A 24,503-nucleotide genomic window follows, 5' to 3' on the forward strand; every position below is an offset into this window, starting at 1 on the left:
TATTCATATGTGCATTCTACCCAAGTTTTAAGATAATTGACATTAATATTTTCCAACTATTCAATAAGGGAAAAGGAAAGAGACACTTTCCTGTATCTTCTACAAAACCTATAGTAGCCTTCTCCAGACCTGGTAACATGAGCTTTCCTTCCTTGATTCCACATGCTGAAAAAAAATAAGAACACTGACATCCACCCCTCAGTTTCCCCTGAGTTCCCCAAGTGTGTGTTGTGGCACCTGCAGATAAATAACACAGAACAAAAATAAACAAACTGAACAAAATAACCCTAACTCTAAAATAAGCAGATTATAAGCCATCAGTTTATGCACCTAAACATGACAATCTTTATTGAAATCACTTGAAACTTTCAGTAAATTCAACAGAACAGAAATCTGAGCCTCTGCAATGGTTCTAAGCTTTCTTTCCTCTCCATCCCATGTGTTGGGAAAAGAGCAGTGACCTCCAACCCCCCAGTTTTCATCTTATTTGCCAATGTGTGTGTTGTGGCACTGACAGAAAGATAACACACATCAAAATAAATAAATAGAACAAAATAACCCTAAATGCAAAATAAGCAGAGACTATACGCCAAGATTTTATATACCTAAATATGACCATCCTAATTGAAATCCCTTGAAACTGTCAGCAAGTCCGACAGAACATAAAGGAAGTCATGTTCATGCTCAAGATGAGTTCACGACTGAGGGATCGAAGGGCATACTAATCTAAATATTGGCAAATAAAGCATATGAAGAGAAGGGGCCAGGCAGTGGGGCCAGAGGCCTTTAATCCCAACACTCAGGAGGCAGAGGCAGGCAGATCTCTGTGAATTCTATGCCAGACTGGTTGATAGAGCAAGTTCCACAGGCAAGGATCTAAAGCTCACAGAGAAATCCTGTCTCAAAAAAAGAAAAAAAAAAGAAAAAAGAAAAAAATCCCAACCAAAGAAAGAAACAAAACAAAAAACCTCATTAAAAAAAAAGCAAAAATGAAGATGCAGGGTAAAAAGCCTGTAGCTCCAAGAATGTAATTCAGTTATTTCCAGAAAACAGTTACACATGAAGATGACTTTGTTATGTGGGACATGTCAGTCTCAAAATATAAATTTTGAGGGAACATAACTGTTGGTGGTGGTGATGAATGTCTTTAACCCAGTACTTGGAAGGCAGAGGCAGGCAGGTCTCTGTGTGTTTGAGGACAGCCTGGTCTACAGAGGTAATGTCAAGACAGATTCCAAAGCTGCACAAAGAAACCTGGTATCAAAATAAAAAAAACCCAAAAACCTAACAACACCACAAATATTGAGGGAGGGAACTTAACATATGTCACTGAGGACAAGGAACAGAACAGCAGTCTCCCTGGGATGGTCCACAATATTCTGAGAAGGAGCCTGAGTGTCTCAGCCACCACAGATGCTTTAGACAAAACAGACAGAGAACTGGGTGGTTTAGAATCCAGGCTGGGGTTCCTGATGACTCAGCCAATAGGAACAATGTCCAGTGGCCCGATCCACACTCCAAAGTGTTTTTGACAAAGAGAACATTCTGGGTCCCATGAAAACAAAATAGCCTTGGAAGACAGTAGCCAATGAGGCTGTACCTGGTGTTGCTTCGGATGATCATAAAATCGTCTTCCAATTTGCGGCTTCAAGCACTGTCTGTGCACACTGCCACTGGCACTGGTGTCAGCGAAGTGAACGCTCTGCCTTCACTCGCAAGACTGGCACCAACTGCCTCTTGTCCACTCAGCTCGTGCTGTGTGTGCATCCTGATCTGCGACCTGATTGGTGACAGTTACACATCTGAGCCAATCAGATTGAGACACCAATCAAGACACCCTCATTGGTTAACGTGAAGTCACAGTGACTTGTGTCAGCTCTAAAGTGATCTAGCACGTGCCTACCGATGTGGACAGCAGGTACGGGCCCGTGAGATCAGGCTTAGAGCAGAAGGCTTTGCTTGCTCTGTGCCGTTTGTGCAAGGACATTCCCGGTCAGCACGTATCTCCCTGCTCCTATTCCCTTCCAGGGTTTCCTGTAAGTCATGAAATAGACTTGGATCCCTCAGCCCCAGGCCTCCCACCCGCCTGGTCCCCTGGACTCCCACAGCCAGCGTTTCCCTCGGGGCAGATTGCACAGGTGGTGTTTAGCAAGCCACAAGCAGCACAAATGAACAGGCCTTCTCAGCCCGGCCAGCGCCTCTACCCTAGTCGGGCCCCGCCCCTGAGCAGTGCAGCCTCCTGAGTGCACAGTGCAGTCCCTGCCCCTACTGGCCCAGCTGCCCATGTCTACCCTTCTGGATCCCAAGTAATGATGATCCCTTCCCAGATCTCCTATTCAGCCTCCCAAGGAGCCTAGTATAACCCTGGACAGGGGCGTTCTACCTATGTTGTCCCAACACTGCAGTACCCTGTGCAGCCGGGAGCCCCGGTTGCAAGCCCTACCGAGTTGGGACCTACACTGGTGCCTATCATCCAGCCCAAAGTGTGCAGCAGTTTCCTGCTAGTGTGGCTCCTGCCCCAGTTCTGATGAACAACCACCCCGATTGCTCCTAAGAGGGAGTGCAAAACTATCCGAATCCAAGACCCAAACCAAGGAGGGAAGGATATCACAGAAGAGATCATGTCTGGGGCTCGCACTGCCTCTACTCCCACTCCTCCTCAGACAGGAGGCGGTCTGGAACCTCAGCCTAATGGAGAGTCGCCTCAGGTTGCTGTCATTATCTGGCCAGATGACCGGACACAGGGAGCAGCCATTGGGTGTCAGCGAGGATTGTCTGGCCCAGAGCACAGCCATGGCACAGAATCTCAGCCTTCATCGTCTTCTCCAACCCCATCACCACCCTCAATTTTGGAACGCGGCTCTGAGTCTAATCTTGAGTCCTCTCTATTCCTGGGGACACTATGAGAGCGGGAATGATACAAATTTCTGTAGAAGGATCCACTGCCAACCCTTGTGAAACTGGAGAGCCATATTGCCTGTCTCCAGATCCCACTCTTGCTGAACCCATACTGGAATCAGAAGTGACACTCAGCAGACCCATTCCAGAATCTGAGTTCTCTCCCAGTCCTCTCCAGGTTTCCGCGGCCCTGGCGCCTCATCGAGCAGAAACTCAGGAGCCCAATGGCATGGTCCCATCCGAGGATCTGTAGCCAGAGGTGGAGTCGAGCATAGAGCCAGCTTCTCCTCCTCTTTAGCTTGTGCTTCTGAGTTGCCTGTGCCCATTGCTCCAACTGCTCAACCTGAGGAACTCTTAATGAAGCCCCCCCCCCACCACCCGTGGACTGAAGCCCAGTCAGGGAGCCAGAGGAACTGGCCAAGGAGGTTTCTTCGTCCACGGCACAAGGCACCATTCTTTGTGCCACAACACGTGTGTCTCCTTCAGAGACTTCTCCTTCTCAAGAGGAAGAAACAGAGGAAGAAGGCAGGGAAGCCGAGAGTGAAAGGGGGCCGAGGACCTCCCCCTTGACAGCCCCCGTTTCCCAGCCCAATTGTCTCAGAATTTAGAGGTGGCCGCAGCCACCCAAGTGGCAGTGTCTGTGCCAAAGAGGCAGAAAGTTAAAGAGCCAAATAAGAAGGAGGCTGTGGGTGACCTCTGGATGCCCTCATGGAGGGTGACCCAGCAGTACCAGAGGCAGAGAATCAGCCTCCCACAGGCAGCAACCCAAACCCAGTCAGAGGGCAGCACTGCACCCTCATAGCCTGAGGGAGTCTAAGGAAGACAAAATTGACAGTACTGGTTACATCCAGCCTGGGGAAGAGAAGCACGAATACAAGTCAGATCAGGGGAAGCCTCTGAACCTTGAGGAGAAGAAGCCTGTGACAGGGACTTCTTGCTGGGCTCTTGGTTTATCTTTGCCAGGTGCAGAAACCAGAAGCACTGCCCCACATCCCCAATGTGGTCCTGGACAAGGCCAATAAAACACCACTTCGGCAACTGGATCCCTCCAGACTACCTGGCATAAACTGTGGCCCAGATTTCACCCCATCCTTTGCCAACCTTGGCCGACCAACCCTTAACAGCCTTGGGCCCCCAAGGGGTGCACCAGGTGCGGAGCTGCCCCGAGGGCTGCAGGCTGGCCTGGGACACAGGAGCTCTCAGCAGGGCCCACGAAAGGAAAAGCACAAGATCATTTCCTCCGTGATAATGACGGAAGACATAAAACTGAACAAGGCCGAGAAGACTTGGAAACCCAGTAGCAAACGGACCCCTGCTGATGAGAATGGCGGGGAAGAGGATGCCGATGGAAGCAAAACCCAGGACCTGTTCCGCAGAGTATGCTCCATCCTGAACAAGCTGACACCCCAGATGCTCCGGCAGCTGATGAAGCAGGTGACACAGCTGGCCACGGACACCGAGGACGCCCCACAGGAGTTACTGCCCTCATCTTTGAGAAAGCCATTTCAGAGCCCAGTTTCTCTGTGGCTTATGCCAACATGTGCGGTTGCCTCATGGCGCTGAACGTGCCCACTACAGAAAAGCCAACAGTGACTGTGAGTTTTCCAAAACCGTTGTTAAATCGATGCCAGAAGGAGTCTGAGAAAGACAAAGATGAGGACAAAGTTTCTGAGAAAAAGCAAAACGAGATGGACGAAGCCGTTGAGGTAGAAGAACGGGGACGCCTGAAGGAAGAGCTGGGAGAGGCCTGACACAGCTCGACGGGGCTCTTTAGGGAACATCACAGTCACTGGAGAGTTAGTTATTCAAGCTGAAGATGTTAGCAGAAGCAATAATGCATGACTGTGTAGTCAAACCTGTTAGGAACCATGATGAAGAGTCCCTGGAGTGCCTCTGTCGCCTCCTCACCACTATTGGCAAAGACCTGAACTTTGCAAAAGCCAAGTTTGAATGGAGCAGTATTTCCACCCAATGGAAAAATATCATTAAAGAAAGGAAGACATCATCTCGAATCCGTTTCATGTTGCAGGATGTACTGGATCTGTGGCAGAGCAATTGGGTGCCTCGCCGAGGGGATCAGGGTCCCAAGACTATTGATGAGATCCACAAGGGGGCTGAGATGGAAGAGCCCCGAGAACACATCAAAGTGCAGCAGCTCATGGCCAAGGGCAGCAACGAGTGTCAGGGCGGCCCTCCAGACCCGCCCATCATCCGTGGCCTTCTGCTTGTGGGTGATGGTGGCTGGAATACTGTCCCCATTAGCAAAGGCAGCCGCCCCATTGACGCCTCACGGCTCATCAAGGTCACCAAGCAGGTTCCATGGATTCCAACAACCAGCTCTCTGCACCGGGAGGGCGATGTGTTGGGGCAAGGGCAGCGGTGGGGGCTCAGGAGCTAAGCCCTCAGACACAGCGTCAGATGCTGCTCGTCCACACCTTGAATCGCTTTTCTGCTCTTCAGCAAGCATTACCCACAGAGAACACAGACAGCAGGCGTGCTGTACAGAGGAGTAGCTTAAGCCTGGACCGAGGTGAGATAGCCAGGGACCTGGAGACCTACTAGAGAGGAGTGAGCCGGGGAGGTGACCATGGTGACCGACTTGATCGTGCCAGAACACCAGCCACCAAGAGAGAGAAGTTTTAGCAAGGAAGTGGAGGAGCCCAGTGGAGAGCGGCCTTCCCAGCCGGAGGGAGTGCACATGGCAGCCAGCCTCACAGAAGAGCAAGGTCGGGATCCTGTGAAGCCAGAAGCCACTCTACCTCCAGTGAGGCTGCACTCTCTGGGCATGATGTGGAGAGGAAATCTAAGGCCATCGTTTGAGGAGAATTTCCATCTCAGAGACGTGAAGGAGGCAGTTCAGTGTGTCCAGGAGCTGGCTTCACCCTCCTTCGTCTTTGTGCGCTTGGCGTTGAGTCCTCGCTGGAACGTAGCACCATTGCTCGGGAAGAGATTCAGCGACTGGTGCACCAGCTGCTCTGCGCAGGGCACCGCTGCACTGCCCAGTACTGTCAAGGGCTGTAGTTTGAATAATGGAATATAAAATATAGATCTTGGCATATGAAGCATAAAACATGAATTATGTGTTATATATCATAAATTATGGGGTACAAAATAGGAATTGTGAAAAAAGAAGTATGAAATGTGAATTATGAATCGATTGCTGTGAATTATAAAATTAAAAATCACAAACTGTAAAATATGGATCTAGGATTCCAAATTATGAAATATGAATTAGTTATCCTGAAATATGAATTATGAAATATCAACTATGGATAGTGAAAAATGCAGTTAAATGATATTGGATTGTGGATTATCAATTATGGAACATGAATTTGGATCATGAGAAATGAATCATAGAAGATGAAAAATGAATTAAGATATATGAATTATTGAATGAGAATTATGAATTATAAAATTTGAATTGGGGATCAAGGATTATGAGTTATGAAACATAAATTATGTATTAAAGATTATGAATAATGGAATATTAAATATGGATCCTGACATATGAATTATGTAATAACAAGTATAGATTTTCAAAATCTGCCTGGCAGATCGTGAATTATTAATGTTTGAATTTGAATTGAGGATCGCAAATCTGAAGATATATGAATTATGGAATGTGAAATATTAATTATGAAATATGAACTATGGAACTTGAAACATGAATTTTGAAATATCAGGTATGGACTGTAAAATATACATTATGAAATATGAGTTGTATTATGAATCATTTAATATGATTTATGAAATCATGGATTTTTAAATTTTTAAATATGATTTATGGATGCAGTATTTGCATTATGAAAAAAGAAATGTGGATCTGGGATTTTGAATTATGAAATCTTAATTATAGATACTGAAATATGAATTATGAAATATATTTCATGGATCGGGAAATATGAATTATAAAATACGAATTAAGTATCATGAAATATGAAGTGTAAAATATGAATGACGGATTGAAGAATACGAATTATGAAATGAAAGTTATGGGTCATGAAGTTTGAACTGTGAGACATGAAAGATGGATCCTGAAATATGAATTAGGAAATATGGATCAAGAATTGTGAATTATGTAATATGAATCATTGATTATAAAACATAAGGTAGGAAATATGAATCATGTATCATGAACTATAAATTTTGAAGTAGGAAGCATGAATCAAGGAGTATGAATTATGAAGCATGAATCACAAATCTTGAAATGTGAATTATGAAATATGAATCGTGGATCAAGGATTATGAATTCTGAAATATGAATAATGGACAGTGGATTATGAATTATAAATATGAATTATGATTTGTGGAATATGAATTATGAAATATGAGTGGTGTCTTTGAAATATGAATTAAGAAATGTGAATCATGTTTTGTGAAATATGAATTATGATCTATGAATTATGGTTACAGCATTATGATTCATGAAATATTTATTTATATTAAGATTTATTGAGTGATTATGTATACAGTGTTCTGTCTGAATGTGTACCTGCAGGCCAGTGAAATATCAATTGTGAAATGTAAATTTTGGATCATTAAATGCTAATTATGCGATATGAAATATGCATTGTTAAATATGGAGTGTGAAATATGAATTTTGGATCATGAAATTTGAATTATGACATGTAAATAATGGATCATGAAAGGTAATTTATGAAATTTGAAATTTTGATCATTAAGTATGTACAATAATATATGAATAATAAATTATGAAATATGAATAATAGATCTAGGAGCTCTAGGCTCTACACATCTCCCATAGGATCCAAGGGTGTTCACAGAGGAGGCATGATCCCTCAACATCTTCTGCAGGATCAATGGGTGGTCATAGAGGCCTTTTTAATTTTTTATAACTGCCAAAGATGTATTTGTTCAATTAAACTATAGTGGAGCCTTGTGAATAATGCAAACCAAGAACAAGGGCAACAACTTGATATTAGTACTAAAGGAATTCTAGGTTCCAAAAGAAACAACAAAAGCAATTACAAAATGACAACTTCCCATTGCCTTCGATAAAGAGGAGACTGATCACAATCTGCACATGCAATGAAATCCGAGCTTGCGAAGGACAGCATGGCATGTCAGTGTGCAGGGTGGCAGGCACAGGGATGAAGTAGGGGTGAGGTTTGCCAGAACTGGTGGGACACAAAGAACAGTCAGTAAACATTTAACCTTGTAGAGGAAGCATCCTGAGAGAAATTTGGGGGTGTCCAAGAACATACAAAAGGGAGAGCGTCTCTCCTAAGTGGTCAGAGATTACCAGAAATAAAACCAGTCACAGTGCGCTTCCATAAAAATACATATTGGTTTTCCCGATTGCTGTCATGTTTTTTTCCTAATGTATTTTGATTATCTTGATTAGTAAGACTGTCTTTTCTAGCCAGAGAGATTGTAGGTAGCTAGCAGAATGCCAAAGACATAAATAGTGGTTGGGACGTTTTAACTCCAACCACTAACCAGTCTCTGAGGTGGGGACAGGAGCTGGAGTGTGAGCTAATTTCTGTGAGCTAGTTGCTAGAGTACTCATGTCTACCTAAGGAGACTATCATACAGTGTTGTAGGTAGCACCGTAGATCCTCTTCTGGTGAACATTTTAAAGTTCTGTGTGGTGGGCTGCTCAGAAAGGGCATGGAAGGACTGTGTGGTATTCAACCCTCATTCCAGGCTCCATGCATCCTTTCCATTCTGCTCATCTGAAGTTGTATTCTTTATAAAGAAGCAATAAATGTGAACAAGAGGATTTTTTTCTGAGTTCTGTGAACAATCCTGGTAAATTAATAAGGTTGATATGGGATCGTGGGAATGTAGAATTTTTGTGAGGTGGGCAGTCTTAGTGACACTGGGCTCCTTTACCTTGGAGGTCTATGCTAAAATGGGTAGTTTGTGTCATAGATGAGTTAAATTGTAGGTTGGTGTCTTGAGAGTTGGATTTTAGTTGGTGTGAGGAAAAGCTCCATGTGTTTGGTTCAGAAGTGTGAGGTAAAAGTAGACCAGCCCCACTTACAACAGAAGGCAGATCCCTTGAACTAAGACATTGGCAGTGGATGACTGCATTGGAATGTTGCTGGCTCTATCAAAATTCATGCTTGAACACAGTCCCTAATGTAACAGAATATAGCCTTTGGGAACTGATTGAGTCAAGACTCAAAACCGAGGTTAAGTTCCCTTACAAAAAAGTTTGCAACAGGGAATGTACCTCTGCTCTCTGACTTTGTCTACTATAGGCTGCGATTCTCTTTCCTTCTGGTGTTCAAGGTAGTATTGGGGCATGGGGGACAGTCTTGCCTCAAGAGCCAAACTTGACAGCATCTTAGTCCTGGATGCAGTCTGCAGAGCTGTGAGGATCACATTCTTTCTATAATGCCAGCCTCTGGTACCCTGTTACTGCAGCACAAATACACCAAGAACTGATTTGTCTTCTCTCCCAGTTACCAGATTGTCCTTATAGAAAGTGAGTCTCGTGAAGGAAAGAAGCCCACTTAATTATAGACAAGCACTGATGAGCACTCAAGAAAGACAGTATAAGAAGAGTATAAAGAAGGAAGAAAATTCCCTGAAAAATGTGTTTTCACAATAAGAAAACACAACCAAAGCAGCCAATAGATGAGCCAAATCAAATGACAACAAAGCATCAGATATGCTGTATAGGAGGCCTTGTCTCCCTCTACCGTCTCTCTTCAGAGCTCAGAAAAGATACTAAGTTCCATCAGTAATATAGTTTTTGTTTTAGCTTTTTGAGGTAAAGCTTTATATAACTTAGGCTGACCTCAGAGTGGCTGTGTGGCCAAGGCTGTCCTTGAACCCTTTATTCTCTTCCTTTCTCCAGTGTAGTACATCAGTATCACCACATCCTGTTGAGAAATGATGTTAAATTAAAAAAGGAAACAGTAGATGTTATGAAAATTAGTAAGATGGAAATAGAGTATGGTTCACCTTAGGAAATCAATCCATTTTTTAAAAATCATAAGGAAAGTGGGCAGATGGAGGACACCCACATGCCTGAGCATTGTCACTCGGCCTGGGTGGGTAGAAGAGAACCATGGGCCTGACCAATGACACATTGCATTGAGCAATTTCAAGTAAAGCTGATTGCACAAAAGGGTACATGTGACACACTGCAGCTCCCAGTGCCATTAATCCTAATGTAGAGGTGATGGACAGATGGAAAAGTGGGAGGAGCACTGTGTTTGGTTTGTCTGTTTTTCTTTTTATTGTTGTTTTGTTTGCTTTTCGTCAATGTGTTTATTTGTATCTTTATTTCTTTTATAATTTTACTTTGGTGGAGCCGGTGGGTATGCTGCAAGGGTGAAAGGTGGACATGGAGGGACTGGGAAATGAGTGGGATTGGAGTGCATGGTGTGTAACTCCCAAAGAGTCAGTAAACGCTATGCTAAAGTCATAAACAAAGAATCCAATAAAACAAACTTTTAAGACTAAAGTGAGACTGTCTGGTTAGACTGGGAAAACCAAACACCCATTCCCCCAAACAAACCAAAGTCAGGAAATAAACTACTAACAAACCTTCTAAATAGAAGTAGTCAATGCCTGTAGGGTGCTATGCAGTTGGTAGTCTTAGAGTGGGGTACTGTGTCCCTTTGTACTCCTAAGAGTAGAGTCAGGGAGCCTCTTAATTGGGCAGAACTTTCAGATGAGAGACAGAGAATCTCTAGTCTTGAAGATGCGCTTCTAGCAGAAGATGATGAAAGAAGTGGCGGGAAGCAAACAGCAGACAAGCAGTGCACAGGTTGACTACAGCTCAGAGAACAGGGTAAAGAGACAAGAGTGCAGCAGTGTGTGAGACATGTGTGATTGTTAATGTTTGTCATTGAACACCTGAAAGATGATGGGCTGGAGCAGAGGGAAGATGCAAGAATGTTAAATAATCTTGTTGGTGTGTTTTACGTAGTCAAAATGTAATATAGTAACATTTAAGATGGCAAATAATCCTGCCTATGATTCCAAATGTAAGCACTATCAAAATAATGAATGATTGAATAGAATCAGATGGGGAGAAAATGGGGTCAACAAGAGGAATTGCTAAGAAATAGAACAAATTTCTCAAAATGAGATATCCCTTAACCTGTCACCCGGGCCTGGCTTTAAAAATGAACATTTGTATAGAATCTATTTGGCAATGTTTAACTATTACAATTCAGTATAAGAAACCTAATAATATGTTCAGATTTATTTTATGAATTGGGTACATTATCAATATCAAAACAATAAAAACTGAGAAAACTGCAGACCAATCACATTACTAAATAATGACACAGTCATATGATATGAAATATAAGCAAAGAAGATTTAGCAGTATAGTGTTGTGAGACATCTACCAGAGAAGACAAGGATTTAAGCCAAGAGAAAGTCTTTACTAGCTGCCCAGCAACTACACTGGATGTTCAGGTTCCCAGCTTAGCACTGAGCCTTTCTCAGAGTGAACTTTTGAACACAAAAGCATATTCTGGGTTGAGATTGCTCAGTAGGAAGAGAAGTCACCCAGAAATGGGGCTACAGAAGCCAAAAAGCCAGGTTAGTGCATCCAGAGACTTTCCCAGCACTATGGACAGTGAGGACAGTAAGTTTTTGTTTTCCATTTTTGGCTGCTTGGCTCTCTAGGTGTTGAGTTTTATGGACTGAATAGTACTTTCATCATGGAGTTAGTTGTGCTAAGATCTGGGGGCCTACTAATGTCTGGGGGTCCTGTCACATAGTAAAAGAGTAACATCATAATCAAATGTGTTTTATTACCTTAAGATGTTCTGATATTCTTAGTATACACATATGATGATATGTAAAATTTTATATAGATTTAAGGAGAAAATTTACACCATGTCTATAGGTACTGGAGGAACATTTGACAAAATCTTATCTCCATTTTTAAGAGATCACAAAGGGGAAATTAATACACTCTGTGTTGTATTTATGTGTAGAAATGTGTATGTACAAATATTTACACATGTACTCACAGATATGTATACATTTGTGTGTCACAATCACCCAAATGAGGTTTTACAATTGAAGTACATTTTCTCACTAGAGCCAGGAATAAAATTACAGTGATACCCTTTTCAGCAGTAGCATTTACATTGGCACCATTAGAACACTTAGACAAGATAAACTAAACCATTTAAAATTGTAAGACTACAAACAGAAAAGACTGAATACCCAGAAAGTTCTTGGCTAGGGAGATGGCTCAGTAAGGAAAATACTTACATTTCTAGCTTGAAGAACTGAACTAGATTTCCTTAAGCATTCACAACAGCCTGGTGTGGTTACCTGCGGGTGAGGTGGGGACGGAGACGCAGGGGACAGGAGGAAGTGTGAGGTTTGCAGGACAACCAGCTTAGGTGACTTGGCGAGTTCCATTTTAGGTCAGTGAGAGATCTTGTCATCCATTTCCCTGCCTCTGTCCCCACAAAAAATGTAAAAAGAAAACTAAGAAAGAAAGAAGGAAAGATCCTGAGGAGTGACTCCTGTGGTTGGTTTCTGGTCTCCATCTGTACACACACACACACACACACACACACACACACACACACACACACTCATCTACACACCCAGAAGTGCATACACATCTTCAAACACTCACAGACACACACTCACACATGCATAGACCTCATCTACACACTCATAACTACACCCACATCTTCATACACACAGACAAACACACGCACACATAGACACCCATCTACACATGCAGAAGTACACACACATCTTCATACACACACAGACACTCATGTACACCCACAAAAGTGCACTCACATCTTTACACACAGAGAGATGCACACTCATAGAAATTGGAAAGTCCCCAAATAATCAGATGAAAAATAATTAGAAATTTCATAAAGATATTAGAATGTGAAAATATTTTGCACAAATAAATCACTTCAGTCAACTAAATAAAAGATGGGAATGTAGACTAGATTCTGCAGTAGCGGTAGATAGACAAAGTATTTCAAATCATTCGAATGTAGCTTATAGAGGTGTACAACTTATAGTAAAAATAGCACGAAGTTCATTAAGTTGTGTGAATCTGGTGCATCTTTCTTTGCTTTCAAGTTTTTTTTCCAAGTTGCTTTTAGTTCTTTTTAAGCATCTGCATGTCTACACACACACACACACACACACACACACACACACACACACGCATACCTCACCTGGAAACAACAGCAGTTATTGTTTCAACATATTCTGCTCTGTCAAGGCTATGACCACACGCAGGCTTCATCCTGAGCAGCTAAAGGAGAAAGCAAGAAAATTAAGAGATGCTGGGTACACACTTTCTGTTCCATTTGTTTGTACCAGAGGCAAACGAAGTTTTGAGAAGGTGGAGAGATGCAGAATAGTAAATGGAGTGATCATTGCACTGCAGTTCAGAGCCAAGTTAACAAAACTACAAAACACACACACACACACACACATATACATTCTCTCTCACATTCACACACACACTCACACATACACACACTCACACAAATATATTCTCTCTCTCACATTCACACACACACTCACACACAAATACATTCTCTCTCTCACATACACACACACACACACACACACACACACACACACACGGAAACTTGGCAACTCTGTGCACACTGCATGACATGTAACCCATTTACTGAGAGGACGTGAAGTTCAGTACCCTGCCCCTCTCTGCGTGGCCCAGGGCCCATCCTGTAGGCGCAATAGTCTGGATCCTGGTGTGTTGACACATTCCAGCTTCTCCTACAGCTAGGACTTCCTTCGGGGTATGTCTTGATGCCAACAACCTTGTAGTCTGATTTCCAAGACCCAGAGTGAGCAGAGACACTTGCTCCATCTCAGGAGGTTAGGTGCTGCCTCATTCGGTTTCTCCTGTCCCAATATTGTTCCCTCTGTCTATCTAGTTACTTTAAAATGTGCAACTGTATTTACAGTGCTTCACCGGGAAGCCAGCATCCCACCACACTTACCATGTTGTGAGAATACTGCACACTTGACTTGTCCTAGGATGATGAAGAGACCACCCCTTCTTTACCCACTGCGTGCTACTCTGCTGCTCCGATGAGGTGACTCTTATGTTGTCCCCCTTTTGGGGGATACTTGAGTTGTTTTGTTTGCAGTCTTTCCTTGTTACCACATACAGCTGACTGTATCGGTTATATCTGCATTACATCTGAATGTCAAGAACTATTGTATCAAAGCCAAGTAAAAATTTACAAACTTTGATTTTCTTTTAATGAGGTAGACTCTAGCTGTTAAAGAATCCAGGAGACAGTACCAACCAGGAGACTTAGGCATATGGAATCAGAAAAATTTCTGTTCCTTTTATATGTGCCTGGTCCAACTGCAAATATTTCCTACTGAATGTGGGCAGGTCTGCTTCCAGTCAAGGTCCTACATTCTGAAATCACCTTTCTGTCCTGAACATTACTTTTACAAACTGGCTCACTGTTACTACATGTCTTCTTTTTTCCATTGTTTAATTACAGGTCCCTTCTAATCACGGGTGGGGGAAGTTCTTTATTCTTTTGCTAAATTGGTCAGCCAAAGAATAGCTTTTGGTGAATAAGAGATACTCTAATTTTAGCAAATGAAGGGGAAGTTCTATTCCCTCCAGTCCAATGCAAAATCTTGTTTTTCCTTTAAAATGTTCTAAGGGCTCAAAGTGCTGGAATCTGTTCCGAACACAGTACAGAACCTGGTTCCTCCCCACATTCAAAATGTTTGCATTCTAAAAATGACAAGAGAAGCAAGGTTGGGAAGGTAGCTAGATCCTGAGCAGATGGGCACATATGCCCTCTCTCCTCACCAAATGCAGCTCTATGGATGGCTCAACAGTTACTTACTGCAGATTTCTCTTTAGTAAGTTTCATAAGTAACTCTGCCAATCCCTGCCCAATGACTTGAAATGTGAAGATGGAATCCTCTTTCCTGTGCCCCGCTGTTCACATGTTCTCAGGGTTGACTGTTTTCCTCGCTGGAGAATGTCTTCAGAATGTCTTCAGAATGTCAGTCCCTTCAGCTTCCATGCTTGCCATTTGCATGCCCCTGTGGTATCCTTGGTGGTGCTCCATTGGTAGTTTTCTGTGGGGGTGTGGAAGGTAAAATATTTGCAGACCTGGAGTTTAGTTTGAGTTCAGTTAGGAAAAGTTGCGGTGAGTCCAGCTGTTATTATCAACATCAACATCACCTACAAATGAGTGTTTACTGAGTGTCTGGAGAAATAAAGGTAAAAGGAGAACAAAATTCCTTGTCCCATATGATGGTAAAAATAGAGATCATTACATAAACTCACTAAGAAGTCCTTACACATAAACCATCTAGGGGGCTCTTAAAGCAGGCATCATATTTTATAATATTGAAGCTGGCTGTTTGTCGTCTAAGGAAAGCTACACTATTATTATCATCTGTCAAATGCAGTTTCTTAGACTTATGAAGGAGCCTTGCACAATATTTCTTAACTAGCTAAAGGAAAATATTTCATTCTGTGGTGGTTTGGATGAGGAGAATGACCCCATCAGCTCATACGTTTGAATGCTTGGTCTCTAGTTAGTGGAACTGTTTGGGAAGGAATAGGGGGTGTGACCTTATTGGAGTAGATGTGTCACAGTGTGGGGAGCATGGTGTGGGAGGATCTTTTGCCCATGTCAGGCCCAGTCTCTCTCTCTCTCTCTCTCTCTCTCTCTCTCTCTCTCTCTCTCTCTCTCTCTCTCTCTCTCTCTCTCTCTCTCTCCCTCTCTCCCTCTCTTCCTGTATATCAGGATGTAAGCTCTCAGCTACTGCTCCAGTACCACACCTGCCAACCTCCCTGCCATGATGACATCAACTTACCCCCTGAAACTGTAAGCAACTCCTGACATATATGATTCTTTTCACAAGTTCCTTTATCATGGAGTCCCTTTACATCCATAGGACAGTAACAAAGACAGTTAATGCAATATTTTTGTTGTTACATACCTTTTAACCTATGACAATCTCGTCTCATTTATATTGTTGAAACAAAACTAGCTTTTGTTTAATGAGTTCATATGTTCTTTGTGATGAGGATGCAGGGACATCTCTAGCAAGTAGATAATCAAAATGTGATACTGTCCACCTTCATGTCACTGTTATCTCATTAATTTGTTATCATTAAACAGTTCTTTTGCTTTATTCATACAAGTTTAAACCTTACTGCCACACTGATCACATTTTAGCTTATTTAAGTCTATATTTTTACATCTTGTACAAGTTCATTATGACTTGTGTATGACCTCAACACTATGACTTGTATGTAATGGGAAAGCCTTCCCACCAGCCTGGTTCCAGAGCCGCATCAGTCCCAAATAAAAACACAGGAGGCTATATTAATTATGAAGCTGTTGGCCTTGCTTGTTTCTTACTGGCTAGCTCTGACTTAAGTATTTATCCCATAATTGTTAATCTAAGTATTTCTCCTACCGGAGAAATTTCCGGGCTTCCTACCCCATGGCAGTTACATCTCGACTCCCTGTGTTTCTCCTTCCCAGAGTCCTCCTGGACTCCTAGTCCCACCTATCTTGGCTCCCTATTGGCCAACAGTGCTTTATTGACATATACACAGGACTTCCCCCATCACTTGTATATGACCTCAACATGGCACTGCTCTTTTTCTGCTTCAATGGCCTTTTATGACACTGTCCCCATCTAAATGCGCTGAAGAGCTCTTGACATCAATGACATCTTTTCTGTAACTTTCTTGGTGGTAATTGTATAATATGATGTAAGCATAGAAGAATGCATATAAGGTAATTTTAGCATAGATAAATCATTTTTCCAGAATAAGGGATTTTTAAAAAATCCAAGTTAGTTATATATAGCTTCAAATGGGGGAATGAGTTCAGCACCAACTTAATATGCTCCTAATGCTTTGATGTCCCTTTGCTGCAATGTAAGCGTTATGTCTTGAGAGCCTCAGGTCAGATTGTTCACATATTTATGCCTATAAAAGATCAGAGTAACTGTGAAACAAGTTAGTGTGGAAGAGTAAGAGAGAATGTAAACAAGAGTGTGTTGTGTGGGAGAAGACAGCAAGACATACAATTTTGAGGGAGAGACAAACCAAGTCCTGAGAAGCTAATGTGCATATAATACACACATGCATATGTATACATGCAATAAGAGTGAAGACTATAATGGTAAAATGCATCATAGTTGTCTATCAGAGCCTCAGGGAGAATATCTAGCTGATTTTTACTATTGTATGTATATATTAACTTGTTTAATCATATGGATCTGAGAGATAAGAACATTATTCCCATCCCTTTTTCATAAAAGAGAATTTCTATATACAAAGGAAAAATAACATAGTTAGGGTCATAAAACTAGTAAATGGCAGAGGCAAAACCATACTCTGAACCTAAGACGTTTATGTCAATTTAGCTGTACTCACAAACTGTGTGGTAGGGATTGGCAGACCTGAAAGTTCAGGAAACCAAGTCCCTTATCATTGTCAAGTGGTTGGATGACACATGTGGACTTGGAGGCATGGAAGTTTCACAAAAGTTACTGTACCCTTGCAAGCACCATGGACCTGAAATGTTGATTTTCTGTGTAGTTTTGGTCTACAGGGTACATGTTCTACATTTTTTTTGTTTTTATGAGACAGGGTTTCTCTGTATTGTTTTGGAGGCTGTCGGTCCAGCCCAGCCTCGAACTCACAGAGATCCGCCTGCCTCTGCCTCCCGAGTGCTGGGATTAAAGGCGTGCGCCACCACTACCTGGCTGTGTTCAACATTTATGACTGAGAGAGCTTGGTAACTGATGAGTGGATGAGGTAAAGAGGAGGATATGACCAGGGCTTGTCTACACCAGCATCTGGCCCACCTTTCAGCACTGAGAGTCATTCTTCCTAGGAATAGTCAACACCTCTGTGAGCTGTCTACAGTATTCACACCATACTGAAGCTGAGCAACAGTTGGAAGAATGGTCTCTGAAGTGAGCTTATGAGCACGTTCTCTTGTGGAGCTCACAGAAAATAAAGTGTTAAGTGTGAAGAGCATAGGTGTCTCCCTGGTTATTTTTACTCAATCTCCACAGGAACACCCAAACACGAGGTGAAGATGCACACTCTGAGGTGCTCTCCTGTTTCTCCCTCCAGTTTTTGGAGGCAACCCTCATCTCATCCTTTCTTCTGACTGGAATAGGCAACAGGCTCCAATGTCAGATCACAGTTTTCAACACCAGGGCGTCATTCACATTGGTTCAGCAATAGATCAAATGGGTATTTATTATGTTGAGTTGAAGAGCATGGTGTTTTGTGGAATCTCAAGCCAAATTAGGCTAGACCAGTCAGATTGTCTGAACTTCAAATCTCAAAGAGGAATGTGGGGTTACGATGCTCTGGGGGCCCTCTAGAAATGCCACTTCAGTCATGAGATTTTCTAGTTGTCTTACCTATTTTTCTAAGATCTAATTGCTCAGAATTTTAAAAAGTTATCTTTAGATAAATTGTTTCTTCTTGTGAGTATGTGTGAACAGGATGTCCTCTACACCATGTTACCAAGTGCTGGGTCTCAGACATGGGTGTCAGGGATTGGAACTCTGCTCCATGTGTTTGTACTGCAAACACAGTAATGCTCTGCAGTTCCAATACTTTATCTGTTGTGCTTAGGGTTGCTGGAGCTTTTTCCCGTGATTTCAGCTGAAGAACTAACCACACATCTACATATCCATTCAATTTTATGGTTCTTTAAGAAATCTCCAAGCTTTGAACAAAGCTTTCCAACTATGCAAAAAAGAGGTTCCAAAGGTCAAAACTACATAAGGGTAAAAATATTTACAGTATTTTAAAATAAACAGAAATATACTATAAATAATATATGTCATACACACTATATCTAAATATAAACAAATATGTGTATTCCCCATACTAACTGTCAGTTTCATATGGTCCATTTTATTACACTTGTAAAAGAACACTTTTAATTTGCATTTTTTCTTTCTGTTTTCCTCATGGGAAATGGGCATAGATGGTACATGAAAACAAAAGATAGGCAGTAAGGACACCTTAGTAAAGCGATAACAAAGATTGAAGATATAACTGTACAAAGGTGAAGGGTGACATGCTACTTGGAGGAAAAGGAGATGTGCGGATTTCAGGATCTACTTGGCTCACGCGGCTTTCTCTGCTGACACACTAGTTTTGTGTGTGATACAGCTGTTTCTCTCTGAAAATGGTTAAAACCAATTGCATATGGCGCTGGGGATATGGGCTCACAGTTACAGTACTTGCTGTGTAAGTAGCAAGTATGAGGACAAGTTTAATCTCCTGGACCCATGTAAATGCCTGGTGGGTATGGCAGCCTGCCTGTTATTCCAGTGCCCAGAAGATGGAGGTGTGGGATGTCTGGTGCAAACTGGCTATCTGAATAGTCTTATCAATGAGCTCAGGCTTTAACTGAGAGACTCTGTCCCGTGCTACCATCTTGCCAGCAAGAACGACGCGGAACACTTAGGATCCTTCTGCAGAACAGCTTTAATGCGTCTTGAGAGGGAGAGCATAAGCTTACAGAGCGGAGACCCGGGGAGCGAAAAGCCCAACCCTTATATAGCTCAGCAGTCCCCGCCTCGAACGTGACATCTCCTGACTGGCTCCTGCTCGTCAGCCCATATGACGCCACGGGAGAGGCAGAGAGTAAGGGATGGAAAAGTAGCAGGCACATGCGCACCAAGGTTGTTTACTCCAACTGACAATGGGTGTCGGCGCCATCTTGTAACGGAGAATGTGGGGGCGGCTCCCCACATGTCCCCGTTTTTGTTTTAATAGCAAACAGGCTCTCCCAGGACATTAGAGGGTAGAGACAGTGGTTGAACTTCCCAAAGAACAAAATTAGTGAGACGTGTATGAAACCTATCCCTAGATTCATCAAAATCCGGGATGCTTCCGACCTGTCCTCTGCCTTTTTTTGGGAAAAGGGAAAAATACAGCAGGTAACCCTTATGCAGGACAACATGTCTCTCAGAGGAAAATATCTCTCTGTGCGATGCCTTTGCTCAACACCCCTCTTGGGAGGCCAGACTAAACACTCTACCCTGTGCAATGAACCTAAGTTCCAGGTGTGCAGGAGCTGTTCAGTCGGCAGCCTATTGCTTAAGCATAGTCAACCAGATATCGGTTGACGCCCCTTGCTCGAGCGCAGCCAGTGCTTGTGCTATGACCATCTTATCTCTTTTGTTTTGGGTTCTGAGCTTGCAGACCAGCCAGAGAATAAACACTATTCCGCAGCATAGGACTGCTCCAAACAATCCCACCCCCACCCATTCTTTGAAATATGAAACAGCTGAAGAAATCCACGAAGACAGTCTCTCCATGAAGGACAGGTCAAGGCGGGTAGAATTAATCTGAACAATGGCGACCCTCAATTCGCGAAGCATCTGCTCAAATTCATAGGTCCAATTCATTGCAATTAGTGCCATCAATGTCAAGTTGTTCCTCTTTGTCATGGGAATGTCTCGCCATCCTTTTGCTCCATAACGGTTCTGGTGAGTCGTTCTGGGACCCAAAAGGGATTTTCTTCATTCTGTGGAAAAACACAAACAGCTCCCCAGGATCTTATTAGAATAGGATCTGGGCCTTTCCATTCATTAGTTAGCACATCTTTCCATTTTACAAATTCTTTGGGTCTTTGCGGATCCGAGCAATGCCTTGTTGCTTCATTTTGACCCTTATCATCCAGATTTTAAAAATTCATAGTAAACAATGCCATGGCAATAGCCACTCTTGGTGTTGGGGGCAACTCCTTCATAATTCCCCCTTTTTTGTTTTATTAGGTAAGACTTAAGTGTGCGATGTGCTCGCTCCACGATGCCTTGTCCCTGAGGATTGTAGGGCAGGCCTGTAGTATGTGTGACTTGCATTTGTGCAAGCTTCCAGTTCCTGAAAAGGGTATAAGCCTTCTCCCCTTTTTTGTTTATCTTCTAATGTCCCTCTTGGGGACTGTAAGGGCTCCCCCTTATCCTTAGATTTACCGGGGGGGGTTATCTTTCTTAGTTACAACCGGTTTCTTTTTAAGTGCACCTAACCTCTCACTACGCTCGGTTTATGACATGCTAGACAGATTGAGAGGAGCCATGATAAAAATAAGCACCTGCGGCTCGAATGAAACAAAAGTAACGACCGCGCACAGCTCTTTTATCTACAAGAGACTAAAGCACACAGTCAGGCACTGCTGCTTATCCTAACAATTGTAACTATGTAACAATTGTAACAGAGGCTCCAATCCAAAGTCCCAGAATAACATACCTCTCCGAGAGTAGTTACCTGCAGTTCTGAATCCTCCTTGAATCCAAGGGGTCTCCGATGGTGCTGACGATGATGAGGTCTCAAGTTCCCGGGTTTCGGCACCAGATGTCCCGCGCTACCGTCTTGCCAGCAAGAACGACGCGGCACACTTAGGATCCTTCTGCAGAACAGCTTTAATGCGTCTTGAGAGGGAGAGCATAAGCTTACAGAGCAGAGACCCGGGGAGCGAAAAGCCCAACCCTTATATAGCTCAGCAGTCCCCGCCTCGGACGTGACATCTCCTGACTGGCTCCTGCTCGTCAGCCCATATGACGCCACGGGAGAGGCAGAGAGTAAGGGATGGAAAAGTAGCAGGCACATGCGCACCAAGGTTGTTTACTCCAACTGACAATGGGTGTCGGCACCATCTTGTAACGGAGAATGTGGGGGCGGCTCCCCACAAGACTCTGTCTCAGTGAATAAGGTAGATAGTGATTGAGACTCCTTGTGGCAGCCTCAGGCCTCCATATGTGTGTCCACAGATTCCTTGCATTTCACATACAATTGCCTACACCCATGTGAGCACGTAACCACTGAGCGATCTCTCCAGCTCCTTGTTCTCATTGTGTTTGTTTATGGGTTCATCACTGTGCATTACTATCTGCTACCATTGTATTTGTTTATAGATTTTGAAAATAACCTTGTTCAGAGGTCCTTTGTCCCTGTGTCTGATGTGCTTGGTGTCTTCAGCAACAGTCATCTGCCTCCCATGTCTTCGGGGGCAAATAGAAAAGGCTATTGTTTTGAGTGTCTTGGAGGACTCTGACCAACAACTCAAAATAAGATTCCTCATGCATGGTATTATGGGTTTTGTTAGCTGGTCAAATAAATTTCCAAAATATACACTATAGGAAATAAATGCATGAAAAAATGATTAGCACCTTTAGGTCCCAGGAAAATCAAAATAAAATCTACACTGAAATTCCATCTGCCCAGGTTAGTGAGGCTGTGTTAGGAAAACAAACAGCAGCAACTCCTAGCAGGCCTTGGCATAGGATGCTCTTGTGTTGGAATGGTGGGGAAAGACTGGTGTGGTAGGGGTGGCGAGTGGAGACAGGAGGATGGGACCGAACTTTCCACATTGCTGGTGGCAATGTAACGAAAGAAGCTACCACAGAAACTAGTATGGAGGCTCTTCAAAAACTAAAAATTGAACTATAATATGATCCAGATATAATACCTCTGGGTGAATAATCGAAGAAATGAGCATTCTCACACAGTAGGAATGCTTGAATATTCTTGTTGATTGTGATATTTTTCAATAGCTAAGTTATACAATCTACAATGGAGGAATGCATAAAATCAGGACCTATATGGAGCTATATACATAAAATACATGCCTTTTATATATACACACATATAGCACATATATGTATGATATATTCTGTCTTGCTGTCTGTTATGTGATGAACACACTATGACCAAAGGAAACTTGGGGAAGAAAGGGTTCATTTCATAGGGCAGATGTCAGTTCTGTCTTTGAGGAAAGTCAGGGTGGGGAGTCAGGGCAGGAATATTTAAACAGGAAGTGAAGCAGAGGCCATGGAGGAGTGCTGCTTCCTGTCTTGCTTTTCCTGCCTTGCACAGCTTACTTTGTTCTGCAGCCCGGGACCTGCTGCAGGGGGATGGCACTGTCTGCAGTGGGTGGGTTCTTCTACATCAACCACCAATCAAGAATGTGCTATGCAAATTTGCTAAGCCTAATCTTATGGGGCCGTTTTCTCAACTGAGGCTCCTTCTCAGATGATCTAGCTTGTGGCAAATTATCAGCAACCACAGCAGCAGCAGCAGCAAACACACCAGCACAGTGGGACACAGGTGATTACTGACAGCTCTCCATGACTTACTCACACTGCCCTTTAAAAACTGCCCAGATTTACCCACACAGGATGCTGTTCACAATGGCCAAGGCTGTCCCTCCTTACACATTATCTGAGAACATGCTTCCAAGGTTTGACTACACAGGTCAGTCTGTTACTGGCATTTTTTTCATGTGAGGTGGCTATTTCCCAGATGACTCTGGCTTGTGTGAAGTTGTCATAACCTAAACAGCTCAACACACACACACACACACACATACACACACACACACACGGGTGGGAGAGAGAGAGAATTTATGCTTAAAGGGCAAAATCATGTTGTAGAGAAGTGATTGCAGATCTGCATGTTAGGTAAATAAGTAAATAAGCAAGGTTCAGAAAGGCAAACACCGCATGTTCTCTCTCATGAAGAAATCCTAGGGAGTAAAGGAGAAGGAAAGTAGAAGATGGTTATTTGTGAAGAGTGAGACAGCCAGAGATAGGGATAAAAAATGTAATGATGGGGTGAATGTGAAAATAGAATGTGAAAAGCATTCAAGATTTCAATGTGAAGCCCATTATTTTGTTACAACTAATGTATGCTAATAAAATATTCAGACTTGCCCCTTTCATATCATCAGAATAGTTTAAATTAAAAAATAATTAGACCCAGGCACTGCTCAGAAAACTCCAGGCAGCAGCATTCACAGGGGAAGCACTGGGGGGGGGGGGCACTGTTCTTCTCCCAGTGCAACATTGCAGGAGGCATTACTCACCTCTCAGGGGCAAAATTTCATGAGACATTACTCACCTCCCAGGGGCAACATTGCATGAGACATTACTCACCTCCCATGACAATATTGCATGAGACATTATTCATCTCCCAGGGCAACATTGCAGGAAACATTACTCACCTCCCAGGGGCAGCATTGCATGAGACATTACTCACCTCCCAGGGCAACATTGCAGGAGACATTACTCACCCCCAAGGGCAGCATTGCATGAGTCCTTGCTTATCTCCCAGAGGAAAAATTGCGTGAGTCCTTGCTCAGCTGCCATCATTGCAGAAGGCATTGTCTTGGTTTTGGGAACCTACTGGCCAGAGTAAATGCAAAGCTGAGACTTGCTTTTGCAAATCAGCATCTCCTGATGTGTTGGTGAGATGTGGCCACAGACAATATTAATTTTGACTTGCTTTTATCACAGGCATCTGGTTATCTGGCTGTTGGAGCAGGACCAGTTCCTTCAATGTGAAGGAGAAGCGAGACGGTCTACAGACACCCATGAGTTCAGTCTTGCCATTGGTGGTGGATCTACACATAAAGTATCTTGTAGTTATTAAGGTTAGAAGTTGTAATGTTAGATCCCCAGAAAACTCTGCTTAAATTATGTGTATCTGTCTCAGGAACATAGAGATTGGATCTATAGACCAAGAAGGGAGCCTTCACTCTGAACTCAACAATCTCAAAAGTAATATTGTATTGAACCCATCCCATTTCTATACTGCTTTGCCATGG

The 24,503-nt window shown here is 43.0% G+C and overlaps 1 pseudogene; it reads left to right on the forward strand.

Annotated features, from left to right (window-relative positions):
* The first annotated feature begins 2,153 nt into the window (after positions 1-2,153).
* On the forward strand, positions 2,154-5,919 carry LOC101830543 (annotated as a pseudogene).
* Positions 5,920-24,503: the final 18,584 nt, after the last annotated feature.

Source organism: Mesocricetus auratus, unplaced genomic scaffold (assembly GCF_017639785.1).
Source record: "Mesocricetus auratus isolate SY011 unplaced genomic scaffold, BCM_Maur_2.0 Super-Scaffold_100043, whole genome shotgun sequence".
NCBI lineage: Eukaryota > Metazoa > Chordata > Mammalia > Rodentia > Cricetidae > Mesocricetus > Mesocricetus auratus.